The 24552-nt window shown below is 35.9% G+C and overlaps 1 long non-coding RNA gene across 1 annotated transcript; it reads left to right on the top strand.

The window, feature by feature from the left end:
* Window positions 1–7627: 7627 nt before the first annotated feature.
* On the top strand, window positions 7628–10252 carry LOC141492070 (uncharacterized). The gene is made up of 3 exons (XR_012469848.1): window positions 7628–7697; window positions 8032–8117; window positions 10171–10252. It is a non-coding gene; the product is annotated as an uncharacterized LOC141492070 (long non-coding RNA).
* The last annotated feature ends 14300 nt before the right edge of the window (window positions 10253–24552 follow it).

Here is a 24552-nt window from a genome sequence, read left to right as displayed (position 1 = left end):
ATTTGCTCAATGGAGTTGTCTTTTCACAGACTTCATGGAGGACCCTTTTTAAAGTTTGTTTTGTTTGTTTCTTCAATTCAATTATATTTTATTTTCAGTTCCAATCTTTCCCTCTCCCCTCTCCTCCCCACTCATCAAGAAAGCAAGAGTACATAGCCCATTACAAATATGAAGTCATGCAAAACAAAATTTTTGTTTTAGCTCTGTTTTTGGGGAAAAAACCAGATTTGCATTCTGAGCCATCAATTTTTTATCTGGAGGAGGAAAGTATTTTTCATCATAGGTCCTTTGGAATTATTTTGTGTCAATCATTTACAAAGTCTTTCACTATTGATTAACTTTATTATATTGTTGTCGCTGTAAATTAATGGCTTTTTCTATGTGAGGATGTTACTATGCTGGAACCTGTCTGAGAGTCACATATTAAAACTGTTTGAGAATTGCAAATTAAAATTTAGGAGCTTTCATAAGAATTTTCCTTTCACTTTTTTCTGACCCATATATATACCTCTTTCTGAAACATCAAGGAGACCCTGTGTGTGTGTGTGTGTGTGTGTGTGTGTGTGTGTGTGTGTGTGTGTGTGTGTGTGTGTGTGTGTGTGTCTGTGCAATAAAATATTCCACAAACTAATTAACGGGGGGGGGGGGGGAGAGAAAGAACTGGGTTGTAATCTCTAGTAGAATGTAAGTTCTTTGAGGGCAAGATCTATTCCACTTCTGTTTAATAAATATATTTTGGGGGGTTGATTGATTCTACAGTGGACTTTTAAATGTTTCATGTTTCTTAAAAATAACTTGTAATTCACTCTAAACACATTTTGTTACACATCCAAGTGCCTCCATTCACTTCAAAGAAAATGTTGAACATACTAGGGGAAAAAGAGAACCTTTAATACCAATTTGATCTTTTTACATCTGGGTCTGTGTGATCCTTTTCTCTAGAAGTTAATGCAATTTAAGTTCTTATTTTGATGCCTTTGTCTATGTGGATCCTCTCTGCCCCATCTAACTGCCCCATCCTTCATTGCCCAGCTCAGGTACAACCTTCTCCGTGAGCCTTCCCTGATATCCTTTCTTTCAAATCTTATAGACATATTTGCTCTATCATATATTTGGTACATTTCATTTCTGGCCATTTATCATTAGTTATCCTTTCTATGCATCCTTTCTGTCCTTTTATCCAACTAAAATACAAACTTTTTGAGAACTGGAAACATATTTTAAATTTCTTTGCATGTCTACCTATGTATGTACTCAATATATTCTGATTTCAGCTTAATAACTTAAAACCTATTACAGAAATGTATTCAGTTGTTGTTTGTCCTTTATTTTAGAAGAAAATCAATAGCAATATAATATTGGAATCAGGATAAGAGGTGTTTGGCTATGGCTGACCAGACCAATAGGTTTGGAGGGTACTATCACAGAGCAGGCACATTAAAACTTAGCACCATTCTAACAAAACAGACTTTTAAGCACAGTTCACAAACGGGGAAATGGGAGTTAGAACTGGCCTGGTGAGGAGGATGTTAGAACAGAACAGTCCAGGATTAGAGCAATTTATTCGTCACTCCCCAAAGAATTCAAGAAAAAAAAAGCAAAAGATCAGTTAATCAGTTCATTATCTCCCCTCTCATTAAGTATTTCCAGGTCATACTGGCATTTGATTTGGTTTTCTTTCAAGTGAGTGTTTATTTTTCTTCTTCCGTGTTATTTTTCTCTTAGATACATGTGCGTGTGGGGGCACACACACACACACACACACAGAGAGAGAGAGAGAGAGAGAGAGAGAGAGAGAGAGAGAGAGAGAATTGAGATAGAGCAGTCCAACATTATAGTCTGCCTGATAGAACAAATAGGACTGAAACTTGAGTGGTTTGCCATTTTCTTTTCCAGTTCATTTTACAGATAAGGAAACTGAAGTTATTAGGGTCACATAATTAGTAAGTGTTTGAGACCAGATCTAAACTCACAAAGATAGTTTTCCTGATGAGTCCTGGGTTCAAATTCTAACTCAAAGAACTTATTAACCTTTCTTAGTCTTTTTCCTTCTGTAAAATGAGGAAAATGTCTGTACTGCTTACAGAAGAACAGTTATGAGGATTAAATGGAAAAACAGATTTAAGGAAGTTGGTCTAACTTAACGTGTTATATAAATATCAGTTTGTTTTTGGACTAGAGAGTTCTTTGGAATTGTGAACTCTAGAGGAAGAGACTGCCTCTGCCAAAGGCAGTTTAGCACTTAGTTTGCCAGCAATGCTTTGCCTGGATCACAGAGAAATTAAATGACTGTACAGGACAGCAATCATGCAGCAGTGTTAGGAATTGAATCCTCCTTTCTGTTTTCCCGTTCCCCACTCTAATTACTACACCTTGTTTCCAGTTGTATCTTATAGAATTATCATTATGATGAAAACATACTCCCAATATTGGCCAATGAGTTGTAGCTACAGAGAGGTGGGATTGGAGTCAGTAAGACCAAAATTCAAATACAGTCTTGGACATTTAGAAGCTGTGGCCACTTGTCAAGTTGCCTTAACCTCACTGGGTCCCAGTTTCCTCAGTTGTAAAATGGGGATAATAAGGACCTTCTTGCAGCATTCTTGTGAGGTTCAAATGAGAAAATATTTGCAAAGCACTCAATATAGTGCCAAGTACATCGTAGGTGTCTAATAAATCACCTTCATTTATTTGTTCGTTTGCCCCTTCCTTCTTTTTTTTCTCTCTTTCCCCCTCCTTCCCTCCTTCCCTCTCCCTCCCTTCCCCCTCCCTCCCTTCCCCCTCCCTCATCCATCCCTCCCTCCCTCCCTCCCTCCCTCCCTTCCTCCCTCCCTTCCTTCCTTCCTTCCTTCCTTCTTCTTGCAAATCTCTGCAGTTTAAAACAAACAATAAGCTTGGGGTGAGGAGAAGAGAAGAAAAAGTGACTCTCATGTTAAAGAGCTAATTTTTTTTTGTCAAATGTTGTATGTCAAGTGCATATGGGCCATAGTTTTAATTTTTAACTGCAATCTCATTCTGCCCTTGATCTAAACACACTTACAAGATACTTCAATATTTAACCCTCCATCCCTGTTCCCCAAAGTAACCATAACTAGAAGGATTTACATAAGTTGCTTTTTGCTAGCATCCCCTAGCACAAATTCTGTGGAGGTGGAAGATGATTAAGAAAAACAGGGGTGGCTAGGTGGCATAGTGGATAAAGCACTGGCCTTGGAGTCAGGAGTACCTGGGTTCAAATCCGGTCTCAGACACTTAATAATGACCTAGCTGTGTGGCCTTGGGCAAGCCACTTAACCCCATTTGCCTTGCAAAAACCTAAAAAAAAAACAAAAAACAAAGAAACTCCTATGGAAGCATCCCAATCCTGTACCTAAGACTGTTCTCTGATAATAATTGATGCTCCCCAACTGCAGGTGAGTCACTGATTCCTGAGAAAAAGGACTCTGAGCAGCTATGCTTTTGACCTCCCTGTTATATAATTGCTGTAAAAGTCATCTACCCATTCAAGGCAAGGTTTGAATGTAATACCTCCTATTCAGGAGAGGGTGGGAATCATCACTATAACAAGTAAATTTGACTCATCATAAAATGTACTTTTATGTGCCTTGGAAAGTTAAGATTTTTGATTCTATGATTGGTGCAAAATATTAAAATGTGTTCTTTGGTGTCCTCCTGGTTGCATTGTTGATCAGGTAATTGCCTACCTTGTCTATAAACTATTTCTGGATTTGTTTGCCATAAGCAATATTGTGTCAGATGTATTCATCTCAATGTACAATGAAACGATCTGGGGCACGAAGATCTGGGTTCAAATTCTGCCTCTGATACTATGTGATCTTGTATATCACTTAATCTCTTATCTAGTTTTATTATATGGTCCTTCTAGCTCTATAACCTTCCATGTTAGCCAAAGGCTACATCAGTGATAAGGCTCAAAATTTAAAAATTAGCAAAAAAAATGAGAAATTTTCTTTTTTTTTTTTTTGCCCTTATTGAATATTTTAAAGTAGTTCGGAAGTAACCTCTGGGGCTAGTATAATCCTCATTTTTAAAAGACTGTTTTGCTTTTCTGTGAACTCTAATAAGGGAGCAGCATTGTGTTAACTGCAAGGGACTGATTTTCTTTTTAGAATACATAAAAAACTTCACTAATAAAATTTTATCAGGGGTAGCAAAGTGACTCAGTGGATAGAGCATCAACCCTGGAGTCAGATGCAGTCAAATCTAACTTGAAACAGTTGATATGTCAAGACATTTAAGTGACTTGGGCAAATCACAGACCCAGTTGCCTCACAAAAACAGTTAAAAAAAATAAAATTTTATTAAAAAGTGCTTCAACCTAATTTTTGCCTCTGTGTGCAACATCTCATGACAGTTCTAGAAACAAAGAATAATTTCCTCTATTAACAAAAGCCATGCCACCAGGGTACTAGGTCTGGTTAGTCCTTCCAAACTATTTCAAGTTGCATTCTGTTCTCGGAAGGATCATCATATACTAAATATAGCATATGATTTAGAGCCAATAATATGAGTTTAAATCTATCCTTAAGTAACTAGTTAGTTGCATGTCCTTGGGCAAATCAAGTAACCTATTTAATGTTCTCTTTTGTATAAAATGAGGACATTGGAGTCAAAGACCTTTAGGATTCCTTTGGAACTTAAATTAACCATCCTATGACCAGCTTAGATAAATTTGAAGAGATTTATTGATGCAAGTTTGATTTCCAGTTGATGATTTGGGGCAATCACACAATCTACCAAACCATCTCTTAAAGCATCTAAGAAATTGCAATCTGTACTAGCACTGATGAAATCATGAATCTTGAAGGACTAAAGTATGTAATAAAGTGCTTTTTAAAGCCCAGCACTCTAAAGAGTTTGGATGAATTTACCACACAATTTGCTTATAGTTTTTCCTTCAAACTTAAGGAATATACTTTTCTTCTTTTCTGACCTTTGTTCCAGTCTTCACCATTTTTATTTGGATAGCTATCATATCCCTTTATTTGATTTATATGCCACATGAAGGCAGGAATCAAACCTCAATTTCATCATATCTTCCCAGGTCTAATACAGTACATTATACATTTTTGATTGTTTCTTAAATAGTTATTGAATTAAATTGTTTGCTTGTGCTTTTTCTTGCTATGGCTACTTTTGAAAATAGCCAAGAATGTTAAAAAGTAGATACTATGATTACACATGTATAACTTATATTAGATTACTAGCTGTCATGGGGAGGGGGAGGGGAAGAGAAGAAGGTAGAAAAATGTATAACTGAAAAACTAACAAAAAAGATGAATGTTAAAAACTACCTTTGCATTAATTGGAAGAAATAAAATAAAATAACATTCAAATAAATAAATTATATGATATAGCTAAAAAAATTTAAAAATGCAGTATAAGGGACTGTTGTGTTTGGGAGTACTGGCTTGAGGAAGTAAACTTTTATCACCTGGTGTCCTCCAGCACCAGAGTGTTGTTTTATTGGTTGATTGGAGAGTGTCATGGGAGTGGGAGTGGACCAGAGACTGGGGAGGATATTTAAGTACTTATATTTGGTTTAATAGACGAAGAACTTGCCACCTTTGTCTCCTACCTCTTCATTGTTCCTCTGAGAACTTGACTATAGCCGAACTGAGTCAATTCATAGTTTAGGAATAAAAGATAAGCTAGCCAGTAGGCACTCAGCAATGCAAATGCTGATTCATTTGGGGAGGACAAATGCTAATATGTTACAGAAAAGAATAGGTATATTTCCTTTGTACAGGGTTGCAGCTTCAGCCTTCTTTAAGAATGTCAGCAAGAAAGCAAACAAAAAGTTTCACTTCAGCTGAAGAAGTTGTAGAAACTTTACTAGAGAAAAACAATCTTTCATTTCTGCAGCTTAGGCATATGAAATGATTTTATAAATTTCTCCTCCTTGATGAAAGTTGGAAGACTTGAGAAGTAGACAGGTTTGTAAAGGCAAATCTATTGAATCAGTCAAGTAAGGAAAATAAGGCAAGGATCAAAGATATCATGGGAACTTATATTGGCATAGTATTTTGTGAATTAAGAGTAGTTTACATATAATAACTCATTTGATCATCTCAACAGTCTTGTGAGTAATCTGTTCCTTTTAACTCTTCCTCCAAAGAGGACAGAAGTCCTGCTGAGTCTAAAAGAGAGTCTTGTTGCATTGGTCCAGTATGAGTAGTTTCAGTCTGCCACTATCGTCTTTTTAGGATGTGTCTTTATTTCAAGTCTTTAAGAATTTTATTCACATCATGTAGGCATTATTTTGTGTTCAGTTCTAGGTCACACCTTTTAGAAAGGGCATCCATGAGCTGGAGAAACTCAAGAATATTACCATTATGAGAAATAGCTGAAGGAGATTGAATTGGGGATGTTTAGCCTGAATGAGAGAACACTTTGAGTGATGAAGCATAACAGTTATATTTACACAGATTCATTGGGTGGGAGTTAGGTTCCAACACATAAAACTGATAGATAGCAAAGAGTCAGTGAAAGCAAGGAACAATTTTTAAAAATTGTATCAATGTTCTAGAGATATTAGAGGGAACAGTAAATAATAAGACAAAGGATAAAAGTTTGAAATCATCACAACAAAAATAAACAAGAATAATAATAGGACAGTGAATGACTAGAGGCATTTATATTTATATATATGAATATATACATTATTGATATTCTTTAGATTTTAATACTATTTTAAATTAATAGGCCAAGAAAACATGTGATTAAATTAGGAAGGGATAGAGATGATTGCTCTATGATTAGATCATAGGATTGCCTTCATAGGAAAACAATGTAAATTGTCATAGAACTCTTGAAAACACAACTGAAACTTCTTGTAATAGGGAAATAAGACACTGGCAGGGGAAAAGCAAAAGAACTCACTAGCTTTTTCCCATTTGTGATTTCAATGATTTTATGCTGTAGGACATATGACTCTTGATTACCCCAAGACTATAAAGCAGAATATTCTGAGATTCCAGAAATGGCCATCCATATTCATTCAACAATAAATGAATGATTTTCAAGCTCCTACTATATGCAATGCCTTTTACTAAGTACAAGCAAAATAAAATTGACTCAACATCTCAAGAAAATTTAACATATTATGATGAAATATCACTGATATTAGTGATTAATTACATTTCTTATTTGCTTATATAACTAATGCATTTTAAATCATTCAGTGCTACTTATACTGATACTATGCTGTGACAATGAGTTTCTTATAATTTTATACATAAACACAATTTAGACATAAACTATGCATATGTATGTATATGCTTTCTCTTTATATTGGTTGGTTGTCTTTCATTCTTGAGGAGGACCAAAATGACATCACTATGTTAGGGTTTTACAGTGTGTCAGTCTGTGACTTATCAGACAATTATGAGCCTGGAATGCTTTACCATAGGTCCAGGCTTAAAAAGTCCCTGTGAACACTTGGGGTGGTTACTCTATGCTTGTGCAGCTCATGGTTTGTTTGTTTGTTTTTTTTAACTACTTCCATTGTGCCTTGCTCATAGAGTTCAACACCCTCTCTGACGAGCGCATGCCTTGCTGGGTATTCCTATGCCAGTGTCTCCCAAGAAGTACAATCAGTTCCAAAATTCATCAGAGTGACCTTGGGAATGTCCTGGTATCACTTTTTCTGACTCCCCTGTGAGCATTTGCCCTGTGTAAGTTCTCCATAAAATCTTTTTTTTTTTTTTTTTGGCAAATGTTGTTTGGCATTCAAACAATGTGGCCAGCCCTTCGGAGTTTTGCTCTGTAGTAGAATTTGAATGCTTGGCAGTTTAGTTTGAGAAAGGACCTCAGTGTCTGGTATCATCTCCTGCCAGGTGATTTTCAGAATCTTCCCAGGGCAAATGGAAATGATTCAGTTTTCTGGCATGGAGCTATCAGACTGGCCAGGTTTCACATATATACAGCAATGAGGTCAGCACAACAGTTTTGTAGACCTTCAGTTTGGTAGTCAGTCTAATACCTCTTCTCTCCTACACTTTCTTTCAGAGCCTCCCAAACAATGAGCTAGCTCTGGCAATGTGTGTGTCAACCTCATTATCCATGTGTACCTCCCTGGAAAGGACACTGTCAAGGTAAGTGAACTTGTCCACAGTTTTGAAAAGTTCTCCATTTGCTGTAATCGATAGCTCCACATGTAGACGGTGTGGTGCTGGCTAATAGAACACCTGTGTTTTCTTGGTATTAATTGTTAGACCAAAATTAGCACAAAGCAGTCCAGAACTGATCCACACTTTGTTGCATCTCAGTGTCAGAGGCTGCAATCATCTGTAAACAGAAAATCATGCATCATCCTCCCTTCACTTTTGTCTTGGCTTGAAGCCTTTTCAAAATGAGGACTTTGCCATCACTAGTGTCCATCATCATGAAGGCATTTGATAACATAACTGAAAACATCAAGGATGGGAAGAAGGACATCCTTGTTTCACTCCACTGGTGACTGAGAAAGCATTAGAGCATCACCCATTATCCAGAATGTGGGCAAGTATGCTGTCATGAAATATGTTCATGTATCAGTTTATGTTTCCTCCTTAGCCAGTCTTTATTTTGAATATGTAAAATGAAGTACCTTGAACAACCTCATTAAAGTGCGACTGTCTATATTTTACTAAACTTTTATACTTTCCTAAGCTGCCAATTCCATGTAGTTCCTTGTGCCTGGAATAATCTTCCACTCCACACCCATTAAGCTGAATCACTTCCAAGGTTCAGTTGGCCAGTCCAAACTATGATACAGGAGAAGTTTGGTTTCTTTATTCTTTTGTCAGTGACCAACCTTCTTCCTGTGGGCAAATCCCCAAGCCTATTCCAGGCATCCAACCCACAAAGAATTATTTTCTAGTATTTATTCTGTTCTTTTGGCTTGTCTGGCTTGTGTATCATTGAAAAGTGTTTAGAGAGTAGTTGTAAAGCAAGCTAAATGAACATACTCTCTACCCTCTGGATGGAGTTGAAGTCCACAAAAGAAAGACATTCTTTCAAGAGGAAAGTCTCCCCAGAGTTCAGTCTTATATTAGAGGCAAAGTATAAGGATGCTGTTGCAGTAATAACAGCAGAAATAGAAGACTATGGAGAGAAAATTGTTATTTTGACCCTTACCGACCCATATGGTTAAGACTGGAATTGTTCATTGGAACTATGATTATAAAATGAAAATACTAATTCTGCCCTCCCTTTCCTGGGAGGCAGGGCAAAGGGGGGACTACAATATCAGACTTTTGACTCAAGTCTGAAAATTCAATCTGGCAGAAGAAGTATCTTCCACAGTTATGGTCAGAGAGAAAATTCATAATCAAACAAGGAACAAGGAAATATTTTAAAAGAATGATTTTGATGCTATGAAATAAAAAAAGCTTTTTCATGAACAAAATGCAACTAGAATTTTTTATTTTCCACTGTTAAAAAAATCTTGGCATCAAACACTTCTGATAAAAGTCAGATTATCACATTATTTAGGGAATTTATACAAATATGGGACTAAGCTATGTCCCCAAAATAAGTAGCTAAGAATATACAGTTTCCCAAAAAAGTACAAGCTACCAGCAACCATATGAAAAAAGCCTTGTCATTAGCAATAAGGAAAATGCAAATTTAAAGTACTCTGGAGTTTCATTTCATAATATAAAACTGGGAAAGATGATAGAGGAAGGAAACAATCAATTTTGGAAAGATTGTGTGAGAAGAATACCAATGTATTTTGCCATTGATAGAGCTATGAATTGTTGCCTACACTATCACTACCCTGTTCAGACATCAAAGTGTGAAGGAAAAAAGAGATCACTAAAGTTTCCTGCAACTGACTTTTCATCATTGATTCACATTTCTACAGAAATATTCAGGAAACAGGAATATACATTTCATGGGATGTATTCTAATCAAAGCAGACCAAGAGATCTGGTATTTATCTGTGTCTTGTTTATAGCTGCACATATATGAAGTTCAAATGAAATAAAGGATATAAAATAATTTGTAAACCTTAAAATGCTACATTAATTTTAATAATAATCACATCAATCATTATTATAACAATGCAATATTTATGATATAATAATTATAACAATACAATATATCATAATAAAATATAATATAATAATCACCCTTATTGTTGTTGTTCCTATTTTGGCCTAGGGGCACCCCACTCTGAAGATTTATTTCTCTGAGCTTAGACCAAGACAGGATGTGTGATCAAACCATCAAAAAGTGGACTTTCCTCTCCCCCCCCAAAAATGTAAGTTATTCGTATTACTGATACTTTCTTTCTTATATCTAGGTCAGGAATAAATGGATAAATTGAGGCCTGATTTGTAGTAATTGCCATTTTCTGAGCTATAAATACTCTTACTGAAAATACAATAGGGACAGTGAGATGATGCAATGGATAGAGCAAGGATCCTGTAGTTAGGAGGACCTGAGTTCAAATTCAACTTCAGACACTTGATACTTAGTAGCTGTGTTACCCTAGGCAAGTAATTTAACTCCAATTGCCTCACTAAAAGAACACAAAACAACAACAAAGAGAGTTTAATAATCAAAAGCCACTTAGCAATAGTTCTACCACATGCTTGTGTGGTACAATAATCTATATTTATGCTATTATAGAAATAACCTACATTAGTGTGTATATATATGTGCATATCTACAATGTGATGTAATACAATGTCTATATACATGTATATATATGTATATTATAAATATATATGTAGATGAAAATCTAGTCACTTAATGTCTGATCCTCAGTTTCCTCATTCCTAAATTGAAGATAATATTTATTGCATCTGCTTTTCAGGACTGTTCTGAGTGGCTATAATGGCTATAAAGTCCTTTGTAAACTTTAAAGTGCTGAATAAATATCAACTATTTTCAAAATAATACAATAATATAATAAATATTTTATTAAATGCCTACAATATGTTCAGGCATTTTGCTGAAGTTACAAATAAGAAAAAAATGACAGTTTCGGTCCTGGAGGATATTATGATCTAATGGGGAAGACAATACACACAAAAAAAATTGGGGGCAGGGCAGAGGGCACCTGGTTGAGGGCATGATGATGATGATGATGATGGTAGAGTTGAAACTGAATGGAGAAGGTAGTGGAAAAGGAAGAGGTAACTGGGACTCTGAGCTCTCTATTGAAGGGAGAGTTTGGGAGAAGGGTTTTGGCTTTATTTTTTTTTTGGTTTATTTGATTTTTGTTCCTCTTTCCAGCCCTCTAATCAGAGAAATAGAAGTGACTTAAAATATGAGTAAGAAAGTTGAAGCAATGTCTATAATAATGAATTTCCTATAATGAGTTTACCCTCTTCATGGAGAAGTGAAGCCTTTCTCCCCGTTGGAAAGAAGGAAAGAGTACCCGCCTTGCAGCCAGTAGGCACCAGATAAATACTTGTTGGATTAGATTGGGTGAACAGGGAGCAACTTCCACACAGGGTAATCTTGGGAGCCATGCATGCCTATAATGATGAAGGTCTGCCTGCATCATCACTCTCCCAACCCATCCAAAGTAACAGATATAAAACCTTAATTTGGATTTCCCACTTACAATCAATCAATCAATCCATCAATAATATTTTAAAGTACTTACTATGTATGAAGCACTATGTTAAGTGCTTGGGATAAAAAAAGAGGCAAAAGACAGTCCTTGTCCTCAAGAAGCTGACAATCTAATGGGAAAGACAATTAGCAAATAAATATATTCAAAGCAAGTCACACACAGGACAGATTGGAAATCATTAACAAAGGGAAGTTTCTAGAATTAAGAAGGGTTAGGAACTTGAAGACAGAAAGTCTTTGACAAATAGTGAAAGAAAGGAATATACAAAGGGATAATGAGTGACCACACAACTATACCAGTGTTCATGTTGAAGAGGGCAATGAATAAATATTAGTAGCAGATGTAAGTGTAGAGCAAAAAGCTCTTTTGTGTGGTGAAGAGTTACTCAAAAGTTTGCATGTTTAAACATAGTGGGGTTGGAAGGGGAAAACCACCTACTTTCAGTTAGTCAGGACTCAGGAAATACTTTAGAGAGGAGCTGAAAATAATAGAAAGAAAGGAGGTAGGTCATTTGGGAAGAGGAGGGCCTTCCAGGAAAAGGTGTGACACATGTAGAATTTGAAGTGAATAGAGGAGGTGAATAAAATTCCCTGCAAAGAGAAAGGAATAAGATGTAAAGGTTAGAAGGAGATGAAGGAAACCTGTAATCCAATCCTAATTTTATCGCTAACTAATTGTGTGATCTCAGGAAAGTTAGAAAATCTCCAGATCCTTGGTTTTCTCATCTGGAAAATGAAGGAACTAGATTATCTCAATGATTTCTTACTACTTGCAAATTCCATAATTCTGTAATTCTGAAAGAACTCTAGAATGACCTGGTTATATACCTTGAAATGGAATAAGAGCCACAACAGAATTTGGATCACCAAGAAATGGTAGCCATGATTATCATATCATCATATGGATGCATGTATCAATTCATCCTTAAATATATATGCTCACTCTCTTACTTTGGAATGCCTTTAAGCATCTTCAGTTTAGGAGAAAGTCACTGATAAAGTATGATTAAAGCAATTTTGTAAAAACAAAATCAAAGAATTCATTAAACACACATTTCTTCTTTAACCTGATCACAATGCTAAAAAATTCATCTGTAAAGACTAATTTTAGAAATTTAATTTCTGTCCAAAAGAGTATTTTTTCTTGAAGGTATGGGGAAAATTTCCCTTTCTTATTTTCCAATTATAAGAACAATGAGTCACTATGATTTTTTTATTCTCAAGTAATTCAAAACTGGAAAATGCTAAAAAAAAAGTCAAATATCTCCCTCCTGTTGTGTTTTGAGTTACTTGTCTCAGATGTATTAGTCACATTCCTGAAGGTTGGGTATCATTTTATTAATTTTTGACAATTTCTCTGAGACAAGCAAGTAACCTGAGTTCTACCTCTAAGTTCTACTGCCTTTTAACAAGATAAAGCTGTCCTTAACTCAACAAATTGTACATGCTTCTATGTGGGCATGTTACTTCTCCATTCAGAGTAAGAAAGCATGAAAGTTAAAATAAGTTACTATTTTAGGATACACTGATGGAAAGAGTTTACTTATACAGCTCCTTAAACATTGATAGGATTGAACTGGATCATGTTGGTGTGGGAGCAACTATTCAAAGCAGGAGCTTTTTCACATAGAATGGACCCTTTGCTAAAATAATTCTTCAGTACACTAAGCTATAGCATTATAGAAACAAAGATATGGAAAGATTCTCAATAGGGCATTGTAATGCAACCACCTACCCCTAATTAGATCAATGCCTAAAATCATCTGAATCAGATGGTTCCTGACAAGATGCTTTTATAATATTTACTATTGGGGGAAATAATGGAATCAACATGTTCAAATCAAAAGATAAGTTAGAGGGGCAGCTAGGTGGCACAGTGGATAGAGTCAGGGGGACCTGAGTTCAAATTCAGTCTCAGACATATAATAATTACCTAGCTGTGTTACCTTAGGCAAGTCACAACCCTGTTGCCTTAAATTAATAATAAAAAAAGAAAAAGATAAAAGATAAGTTGGAATATTACAGGTTTTTAAGCCAAGGCTGGTTAACAACTTTTAGGTATCTCATAATGAGAATTCTTATTGAGGGGTGGGTTAGATCAGGCCTCTGAGCTGAGGTTCCTACTAACTGAGATTCTGTGATTCTGTGAACACATGAGTAAACCTGACCAGGCTCAAATGTCTAGAAGGCATTTTAGAGAGGCTTCAATCGAAAGACTATGTTGTTTTTTCATTAAAATTATTAACATTTCCCCTCAGATATGTTCCAGCTTGTATAAGGAGCTGTAGGCACGATGGTGAAGTGGAATCAACAGTCACTCAGGAGACAGGGTAACTGGGGTTAAGTCTGAATTGTGGTGCTTATCGTTTTCATGACCTTGGAAAAGTCACTTCACCTCCAATAGACCTTAGTTTCCTCAACTGAAAAATTAGTAATTTGGACTATGATAGAAGTACCAAGGATTGGCATTACTATTAAGCTTTTAAATAAATGATATATGTCAAAATGGATATTTTATATCTACAGTAGCAAATATGTGTAAATTAAGTTGCATATATGGGTAGCTTTAAAATAACTGAGCCACACTCTTCCTTTTGAGTTTTCTTATACCTCACTCCTTTCTACATACTCTGTTCCATACAGAGCCTGCTTCTTTTTACCCTCTATTCTATTTCATATGATCATCTTATCACCTCTCAAATATTCAGTTATGTCTCTATGCTGACGATTCTCAGATGTACTTAGACACCCCTAACCTTTCTTCTGTACTGTACTTTTGCTTCTCCAGCTGTATGTTCATTATTTCAAATTGGAGAGATCCCACATATACATCTTAAACTCTTATTTCCAAAACTAAATTTATTATCTTTCATTCAAAACCTCCCTTCTCCCTGACTTTCATATGTCAAAGAATATTAACAAGAAAACATCACCAAATGACTCTTAAAAATCCTGAGTGTGCCAACCCCACAGACAGAGGTGGTATTGGAACCATTCTGATGGTATTGGAACACAGACTGAAATACATTTTTTTCTCTTTCTTCCACTTAATTTATCATGAAGTTTTTTTTATTTTTTGTGGGGGCAGGGGGGATTATGTTTACTCTTAAAACTAGATCATTTTAGTAAATATATATATATATATATATTTAGTAATAAAATTTTAAAATGTAAAATAAAAAAAGAATGAGTATAGACAGGGGTAGCTAGGTGGCTCAGTAGACAGAGAGCCAAACCTGGAGTCAGGAGGACCTGAGTTCAAATTCAGCCTCAGATATTTAATAATTACCTAGCTGTGTGACCTTGGGAAACTCACACAACCCCATTGCTTTGCAACAATAAACCAAAACCAAAAACAAACAAACAAACAAACAGAGTGAGTATAGTCAGCCTCAGGAGAGTCCTACCCTGCAGATAGATAATCCAACTGAGCTGATGAGATCATAGCCACTGTCAACATTTATTGTGATAAAAAACAATGGGCAACAGAGATAGAGTCCTAGTGTGTGTGATATGAGCTTGGAAAAAATCAATCTCACAATGAGGAATTGTTACCTACCTTGGACAGGTCATTCTCTGCATCTACAGTCGCTTCCAGGTCTTCCCATTCATCCTCACTATTGCCAGACTCCTCAATAGGCAAAGATACAAAGTGAGGCCTAAATGGTATCTGAAGAGTGATCTTTAAAGGTGCTTCCAACCAGCCTCCATAAGATATTGGAGTTGCAAATGCAGTACTTATAGTAAGATATTCATCCTCAATGGGGGTGGCAGAAGGAAACTCAGGAAACTACTGTCTAGTACTTAAGAAATTCATCTTATCACTCCTTTCAAATTCAGGGCTTAATAAAAAAAGAAATCTATGTATTCCCCAATATCTCATGACCGACTTCTCATTCTACATTCATATTTCAGTATATTAATCTCAAAAAGAATAAAAATCATGGTTGTATCTAATAGTCTTCTAGCATATAATGTATGCTAGGTGAGTACCATGACACATAGACCACTGGACCTGGAATCAGGACAACCTCCAGTTTCAAATCCAACCTCAGACATTTGCTAGCTGTGTTATATATAGGTGTATATACACCTATATAGGTATGGAGACCTAGGGCAAGTTACTTAACTTCTGTATTGCCTCAGTTTCCTCAACTATAAAATTGTTCTCATAATAGTACCCACTTCCCAAACTTGTTATAAGTAGTAAATGAGATAATATTTAAAAAGCCTGCTAGTACAGTTCCTAGCATATCAGAGGTGCTATTTAAAGCTAATCGCTTATCATTATTGCTGTTATTAATTTTAATTTCTTCTCTTTTGTCCCCTGTGATAACTAAGATTGCCTTTTTCTTATTAATATTTTACTTTATTTTTCCAATTACTTGTTATGAACATTTTTCAATATTCATCTAAATGCATATGCTTATTTTTAAGTTACATGATTTCCTTCCACCCTCCCTTCCCACCTCCTTCTTCTCAATGGCAAACAATATGGTGAATATTGGGCAAGCACATTTGTATTTAATATGTTTATAGATTAATCATTTTCTGTATGAGGAATTAGGATTAAGAGAAAAGAAAGAAAACCATGAGAAAGAAAAATAGAAGAGAAACCTTTAAAAGTTAATGTAGTATTCTTTCAGATGCTGTAGGGGTTTTTTTGTTTGTTTGTTTTGCTTTGTTTTGTTTTTCTTCCTCTGGATGTCCATAGCAGGTCTCCTAGGGTTGTCCAAGCTCTATGAATTTCTGAGAGGAGCTGCATCCATCAAGGTTGATCAACTCAATGTTGTTGTTAATGTGCATAATGTTCTCTTAGTTCTGCTTTCTTCACTCAGCATCAGTTCCCATAATTCATTCCATGCTTCTCTAGGGTCTAGCCATTCATAAAGCATATATAACTATGTATAATAGGAAAAATGCAGAAAGGAAAGAAACTAAAAAGAAAGTGAAAGTTGAAAAGAATGGAAGGATTACCAAGTCCAATAGGAGACAACAGAAGGGGAACAGGATTGGTAAAAGGAAAAAAATAAAAAATCAGAAACCAATGTGTTAATACTAACAATAAAACTTATATTTGCATGTCATTTTAGAGTTTATACATTTCTTCATAATAACCCTTTGAGGTAAATACTATAAACAACATTTTTCCCACTTTGGAGAATTGGACCCTGAAGTTTACTGTGGATGAGTGACTTGGACAATGGTCAAATAAACTGGGATGATGGGATAAGCTCAAACGAGATAACACTTGTAAAATGGCTAAAATGGAAATGTTTTGCATGACTTCACATGTATAATTGCTATCATATTGTACATGTTTAGCCTAGATCAGATTGCTTGCTGTCTTGGGGAGGGGAAGGGGGAGGGAAGGAGAAAAAATTTGGTACTCAAAATCTTACAAATATAAATGTTGAAAAATAACTTTTCATGTAATTGAAAAAATACTATTAAGACAAAAAAACCCAAAATAACAACAGACAATAGAAAAAATAATGTTTGTCTAAGTTCTTAGTGGGTGAGTGAGGGGAAGGAGGGAGAAAATTTGAAATGCAAAATTTTCCAAAAAAAGAATATTGAAAATAAATGAATGAATGAATAAAAGCACAATACACATTATTTTGAAAATCTTAAAGCACTCTATAAATAGACTCTAGTAGTGGTGGTAAATGTGTCACAATGGGGATGTAAAGACAGAACAGAAATTTTGGATTTAATATAGGATATTTGAAGTAGATGCTAAATTCAATTTGGCTCTAATGAAGAACACTGGGAAGACATCAAACCAGATGATGACTGCTCACTTCTTATGATTCACTTGTAGCTAAATGGTGCTATTAGAAGAACTTGTAAATATTTTCTAGGAACAGTGAGGTCTTTAGATGGAAAAATAAGTACTTGGGGCAGAGGTGATGTTTTCATCACAAGTTCTTATTGAAGATGTGAACTTTAGAAGAGCAATGAAAATATTAGACATGAGCAAGATGGTGACAGAGAACAAGATGGATAAATGATGTATTCTTTGGCCAAGGAGGGATGATATCAAATAAATATCAGGGAAAATATATTTGTATTTGTCTAGAGAATTGCTGCTTTCATAAAGCCTAGCTTAAATCTGAAAATGGAAGAGGAAAGAAAAAATAGTATATTACAGTTATAAAAACTAAATCAGGTGTTGAATTGTTAACTCTATAGGAATAGGAGTTCTAGCCCTTTGAAAAATGGCAATTATACACATAGCCCATGCCAAAAAATGGTTAAAATACCTATTTATAACTGTTTATTAAAGTGCCTACATGGAGAGCACAGGACTAGAAGGAAGGGACATGACCTAAGCCTTCATAATAAGAGTAACTATTATCCTCTCTCTCTCTCTCTCTTTTTTTTTTTTTAGTTTTTGGAAGGCAATGGGGTTAAGTGACTTGCCCAAGGCTGCACAGCTAGGTATTAAGTGTCTGAGGCTGAATTCAAACTCAGGTACTCCTGACTCCAGTACCAGTGTTCTATTCATTGCCCCACCTAGTTGCCCCAAGAGTAACTATTATCTGCAAAGGATCAAGCCAGAGTTCATTAACAAAATATCCTTGGTGCTAAGCAAGAGTCCTAAATGGGAGGTTATAGATAAAAACAAAGGACTGGAGGAATGAAAAGGGTAGAAATGAATATAGAGTTATTCAAGTAAAATTATGGGGAAAACAACATAAGCCTTTCATAAATAATAACAATAATGAAAGTATCATTTATATGGGATTTACCATGCCTGAGACTGTACTAAACACTACAAATATTTGATCCTCATAACAACCCTTGTGAAGTAGGTACAATCATTATCCCCTTTTTACAGTTGAGGAAACTGAGCTTCAAAAAAGGTTAAGTGACTTGCCCACAGTTACATAGCTACTAAGTATTTGAGGTCATATTTGAACTCATGTCTTACAGACTCTAGCACTTTAATCCATGGTGACAGAATCTAATCCACTATCTTCTAATATATTCTCACTCTACTCCTTCCTCACTTCTGTAAGTTTATAAAATAATATAGGAATATTGAAGATACAAATAGAAAACTGAGACAGTCCCTGCTTACCAGGAGCTCTCAATCTAGCAAGGCTCAGATGTAGACCAGATGAGTTGGCTGGTGGGTTGGCTAGTGGTCCTAAGGAGACAGTTTCACAGCAGATGACAAGACTAATGGGTCATTAAAGTACATTGGCAGGTCAGAGGGAGACCAGAGGGTGTAAGTAAGGCAGATAATAAAGCTTGATGGTCTTTGATCTCACCAGAAGGATTATGGTTGGTGTCAACTTGGCAAGTGGGAAGAGGACTAGAGAGAAACCTGGCCCATCATTATTAGGAAAAAAAGAAATGGGTCCAAGGATTACAATGAAGGGAGGGCTCAAGATTCTCTCTTTTTGGACTGAGGAAAGAAAGATTAGCATTAAACCAAGAGTAGAAAAAGCTAAGGGAAAATTTTCAGGAAGATTGGAAGAAAAAATCTTCCCACATGATCTTCTCCTGCTGAGTCTTTGGATAGTATCTGAACCAGCTGGGCTATGGTTATCCTAAGAGTAAAATTGTTATGGGAAAGTAAAAGCAGAAGGGATACTTCTCAGTGATGTTGCTGGGGCATTCATACTTCAGGTCAGTGTTGGACCAAAGGATTTCTAAAACTTTTTCTGGTGCTAGGATTCTATGAGCAATATGATTCAAATTTATTTTTAATGAAACTGAGGAAGGAAAGAGGTGAGTGGCCCCAAGAGAAAGAATAGTAACTGATCCAAAATAAGTGGAGTATTAAGGATCCAAAATAAGGAAGTATTAAGAGGCAAAGGGAAAGAATTAAAAAATGTTATTGGTGTGGGATGGGACAGGAAAGGAGCAACAGAGTTTGATGATCACAGTCATAGAATATGGAGGAAAGAAGAAGGAAGTGCCAAACATAATGTCACTATTTCAGACTTTAAAAGAGTGGAGGATAATAGTGTTTCCATAAAGGTCAGGTAAAGGAGGAAATGAAGAGAGCTGAGGGTTAAAATCAAGGCACTTCATGTTTGCCATGTTTATTTTGGCATATTGATGATATATCCAGGAGGGAGAGAAGGAAGAGTTGGAAGGACAGACCTCAATCAGTCTTTTAATCCCATCAAATTGACCCATTCCTACTGGTTATAATTTAGCACTTTAAAAGCCAGAAAAAGTTAAGCAATGTATTTTTAATCATGTAATTAAGGAGAAAAAATGTTTAAAGAACAAAGAGAAGCCTGAAATATAGAACAAAAATTTTAAGGGAAATTCCTCAGGAAAGCTAGCTTGGTCCAGAAAAGATAATGATGAAAATTTCCGTTTATTTAAGATCAACACACAGTATATGTAACCTTCAAATCCCTGTGATTTGGTTGAGAAATATTAAAATGAAAGGGAAGCCAAGATGGTGGAGTAAAGGCAGGTACTTAGCGAAGCTCCCACTCAAACACCTCTAAATAATGACTCTAAATAAATTCTAGCATGGCAGAACCCACAAAAAGACTGAGTAAAGTAATTTTCTGACAGAAGACAAATTGGAAGATCAATGGGAAGAGTCTTTTTTTTTTTTTGCTAAACACTTTTAAAAATATTATTGAGTACTCCTGGGTGAAAGAGGAATGCAGAGCATCCAGTGTTGGAGCGAACCAGCCCTAGTCATTGAGAAAGGAAACCAGGTGACTGGGTCAGTGGCAGCAGTGGTGGTTTCCAAGTCTCTCAGGCCAGGGATTGCCAAGGACAACTTGGAAGGCCCGCAGGAAAACTCTGCCATATTGGGGTAAGATTGGAGTTCAGTCCAGCGCAGGTCTCAGCAGCATAGACCCAACCCCAGCACACCAGGAGCAGATCTTGGGAACCACTGAGTTGACAGCAGCAGCTGCCTCCAGAAATTTCAGCCCTAGGATGGTAAAGGGGTCAGAAGGAGATTACATGGTTCTTTTTAGTATCCCTGTTTCTTTGCCCATACTCAGATCTGGGCCACAGTCTGGGACCCCAGTTCCAGGAACAGGAACTGAAGCACAACAGGGCTTATGGCCCAGTGGAGCAGGGATCCTCCTCTCAGTTCCAAAAAGGAATGCTTGTGGTCACCCAGACCCCGAGAATGGTACAAACCTCTCATAAGACCTTTGAAGAATTGAAAACTTTCAGGCCCCTAGAAGTATCTCAAAAACAGCTGCAAAACCCTCAAAAGCTTGGGACAGTATGTCCTCTATCCTGGAAGCAGAGCCCTACCCTAACAAGGAGTTAAAATCAAATCAAAGGCTGGGGAAATGATCAAGCAACTGAAGAAAAAAATTCAACTAAACACAGTTGCTATGGTTATATGGAAGATCAAAGTACATAATCAGAAGAAAATAATAAAACCAAAGCTTCTACATCTACAACTTCCAAGAAAAAATATGCATTGGACTCAGGTTATGAAAGAGGTCAAAAAGGATTTTGAAAATCAAGTAAGAGAGGTAGATGAAAAATTTGAAAGAGAAATAAGTGAGAGGACTGTAGGGAAAATCATGAAAACTGAGTCAGCAGCTTGCTGAAGGAGAAACATACTGAAAAATATAAAGAAATAAAAAAATTAAAAAAATAAAAATATATAAAGAAAATAACATCTTAAAAACCAGACTGGGCCAAATAGAAGTCTATTAGTAGAATGCCTTAAAAAGCAGAAATTGTTCAAATGGAATAGGAGATACAAAAGGTCACTGAAGAAAATAATTGCTCAAATATAGAATGGAGCATAGGAAAACTGATGATTTTATGAGAAATCAAGCAACAATAAACCAAAACCAAAAGAATGAAAAACTAGAAGAAAATTTGAAATAACCCCATGAAAAACAGCTTATCTGGAAAGCAGATACAGGAGAGACAATTTAAAAATTATTGGACTACCTAAAAGCCATGATCAAATAAAAAGAGCCTGGACATCATTTTCCAAGAAATTATCAAGGGAGGGCGACTAGGTGGTGCAGTGGATAGAGCATGAGCCCTGGAGTCAGGAGCACCTGAGTTCAAATCCAGCCTCAGACACATAATAATTATCTAGCTATGTGGCCTTGGGCAAGCCACTTTAACCCCATTTGCCTTGCAAAAAAAAAAAAATCTAAAAAAAAAAAAAGAAATTATCAAGGAAAACTGCCCTGACATAGTAGAAGCAGAGAGTAAAATAGAAATTGAAAAAAATCCACTGATCATTTCCTGAAAGAGATACCAAAATGAAGACAAGAATATTTGTAGCCAAATTTCCTAGTTCTCAGGTTAAGTAGGAAATATTTCAAGCAGTCAGAAAGAAACAATTTAATTATCATGGAGCCAGAATTAGGATAATATAAGATTTAGCAGCTTCTACATAAAGGGATTATAAGATCTTGGAATATGATATTCTAGAAGGCAAAAAAAAAGTTTGGATTATACCTAAGAATCAACTACCCAGCAAAACTAAACATACTCTTGCAGGGAAAGATGAATATTAGATGAAATAGGGGATTTGCAAACTTTCCTGATGAAATGATCAAAGTAGTACAGAAAATTTGATCTTCAAATACAAATAAATCATAAAAACAGGAAAGGCAAATTGTAAAGGACTTAATGATGCTGAACTGTTTATATTCCTGCATGAGAAGATGATACTGACAACTCAAATAATTTTTCTCATTTATTAGGGCAGTTAGAAGGAGCATTTATAGGCAAGGCAAAGATAGGAGTTAAGTTTAAAGAGATATTAAATTTAAAAGATGAAATTAATGGGTGAGAGAAGAATGTACTGAGAGAAAGGAAAAGGAGGAGTTAGAATGGGGTAAGTTATTTCACTTAAAAGAGACAAGAAAAAGCTTTTGCAGCAGAATAGAAGAGGGAGAAGGTAAGGGGAGTGAGTGAACCTAACTCTCATCAAAATTGGTTCAGAGAGGGAATAACATATATACTCAATTGGGTATAGAAAACTATCTTACTCAAATCAGGTCTCAGACACTTAATAATTACCTAGCTGTGTGGCCTTGGGTAAGCCACTTAACCCCGTTTGTCTTGCAAAAAAAAAAAAAAACAATCTTACTCTAGAGGAAAGGAATAGGAGAACAGAGGTGAGGGGTAAGTGATAGAAGGGAGGAGAGATTGTGGGAGGGGGAGTCAGATGCAGAACACTTTTAAGAAGGGAATGGATGAAAGGAGAGAGAGAGAAAGAGAGAGAGAGAGAGAGAGAGAGAGAGAGAGAGAATAGAATAAATAGGGGTGGGGAAATAGGATGGAGGGAAATATAGTTAGTAATATCAACAGTGGGTTATTGAAACAAGCATCTATGATCTAGACCTCATTTTGGAAATATAGAGAACTGAATCAAATTTATAAAAGATAAGAGGCATTCCCTAAGTGATAAAATGATCAAAAGATATGACCAGTTTTCAGATGAGGTTATCTATATCTGAATCATTTTAAAAAAATGTCCTAAGTTATTATTGACAAGAGAAATGCAGTAGGAACATTTCTGAGGTACTACCTTACACCTACTGGACTGGTTAGTAGGACAGAAAAAGAGAATGACCAATGTTGGAAGTTATGTAGAAAAAATGAGATTAATGCACTGTTCAAGGAGTTATGAAAAGGTAAAACAATTCTGTAACACAATTTGAAATTATGCCCAAAGGGCTTTAAAACCATGCCTTCCCTTTGACCTAGAAATGCTACTACCAGGTCTATATTCCAGAAGAAATGAAATATGGGAAAAAGCAGAATGCATAAGGATATTTATAGCAGCTCTTTTCAGGTGGTGGGGAGCTGGAGATTGAGGGGATGCCCAGTGGTTGGGGAATGACTGAACAAATTGTGGTATGTGATTAAGATGAAATGCTAAACTGTTATAAGAAAAGATCTATAAAAAACTGGATATTCTCAGTGAAAAATTTGCATGAGCAGATGCAATGGGAAATCTATTATATACAAACGAATAGCAAAGTTGTAGGATGATCAGCTGTGAACGACTTGGATTTTCTCAGTAATGCTGTGACCCAAGAGAAAACTGAAGGACTTATGATAAAGTATACCATCCAATGCAAAGAAAGAGTCGATGGTGTCTGAATACAGATTGAAGCATACTTTTTTAACTTTTATTTTAATTTTAATTTTATTTTTCTTGAGGTTTTTTCTTGGGGGGGGATTATATTTACTTTTATATGACACTTGTAGTGATTTTTTTCATGATTTCACATTTTTAATCTATAACATATTACTTGTTTTCTCAGTGAGAGGGATCGGGGTAGGAGGAGGAGGGCTTGGGATAGGAGGAGGGGGTTGGGGTAGGAGGAAGGGAGAGAATTCAGAGCTCCAGGATTTAAAAGTGAACATTGAAACTTGTTTTGGAGAGTATCCTTTGTATCCAGAGAAAGAACCATGGAGTTTAAATGAAAACCAAAGTTTATTATCTTCATTTTTTATAAGTTGTCTCTTGTATCATGTAGTTTAACCCAGGAAAAAATAAAATACAAACTTGGTGGTAGATATCCCCCAATTAAAAAAAAAACAAATGAAAGGGAATTTGGGAAAGTTGCTCTGATGGGAAATGCCATCATGGCTAACTTTGTGCTTTTCCCCACAAGAGAAACTCTTAAGAAATAAAACAATGCTTCCAACTCTGCTTTAGTTCTTTCTCAAAATAATGAGTAGAAATGAAAACAAGCCACCACCATCATCAACTATCTAAACCGATAAGGGACCTCAGAGGCTATTTTTTCCCCCCTTCAATTTACATACTAGAAAAACAAGGCCTAGGCAATGGAGATAATTTTTGTAAGGAGCTTAAGAGTGGCTAGCATATGGGAGATGCTACATAAAGTTTATTCCCTTCTCTTCCCCCTTCTGAGCAATTGTTCAAGTTCACACAGATGATAAGTATCAAAGACAAAATTTGAACCCTGGTCATTTGCTTCTGTAGCCAGGGCTCATTCT

Source organism: Macrotis lagotis, chromosome 6 (assembly GCF_037893015.1).
Source record: "Macrotis lagotis isolate mMagLag1 chromosome 6, bilby.v1.9.chrom.fasta, whole genome shotgun sequence".
Lineage (NCBI taxonomy): Eukaryota > Metazoa > Chordata > Mammalia > Peramelemorphia > Peramelidae > Macrotis > Macrotis lagotis.
Note: the sequence above shows the minus strand (reverse complement) of the source record. Positions and strands in the feature narration are given on the sequence as shown.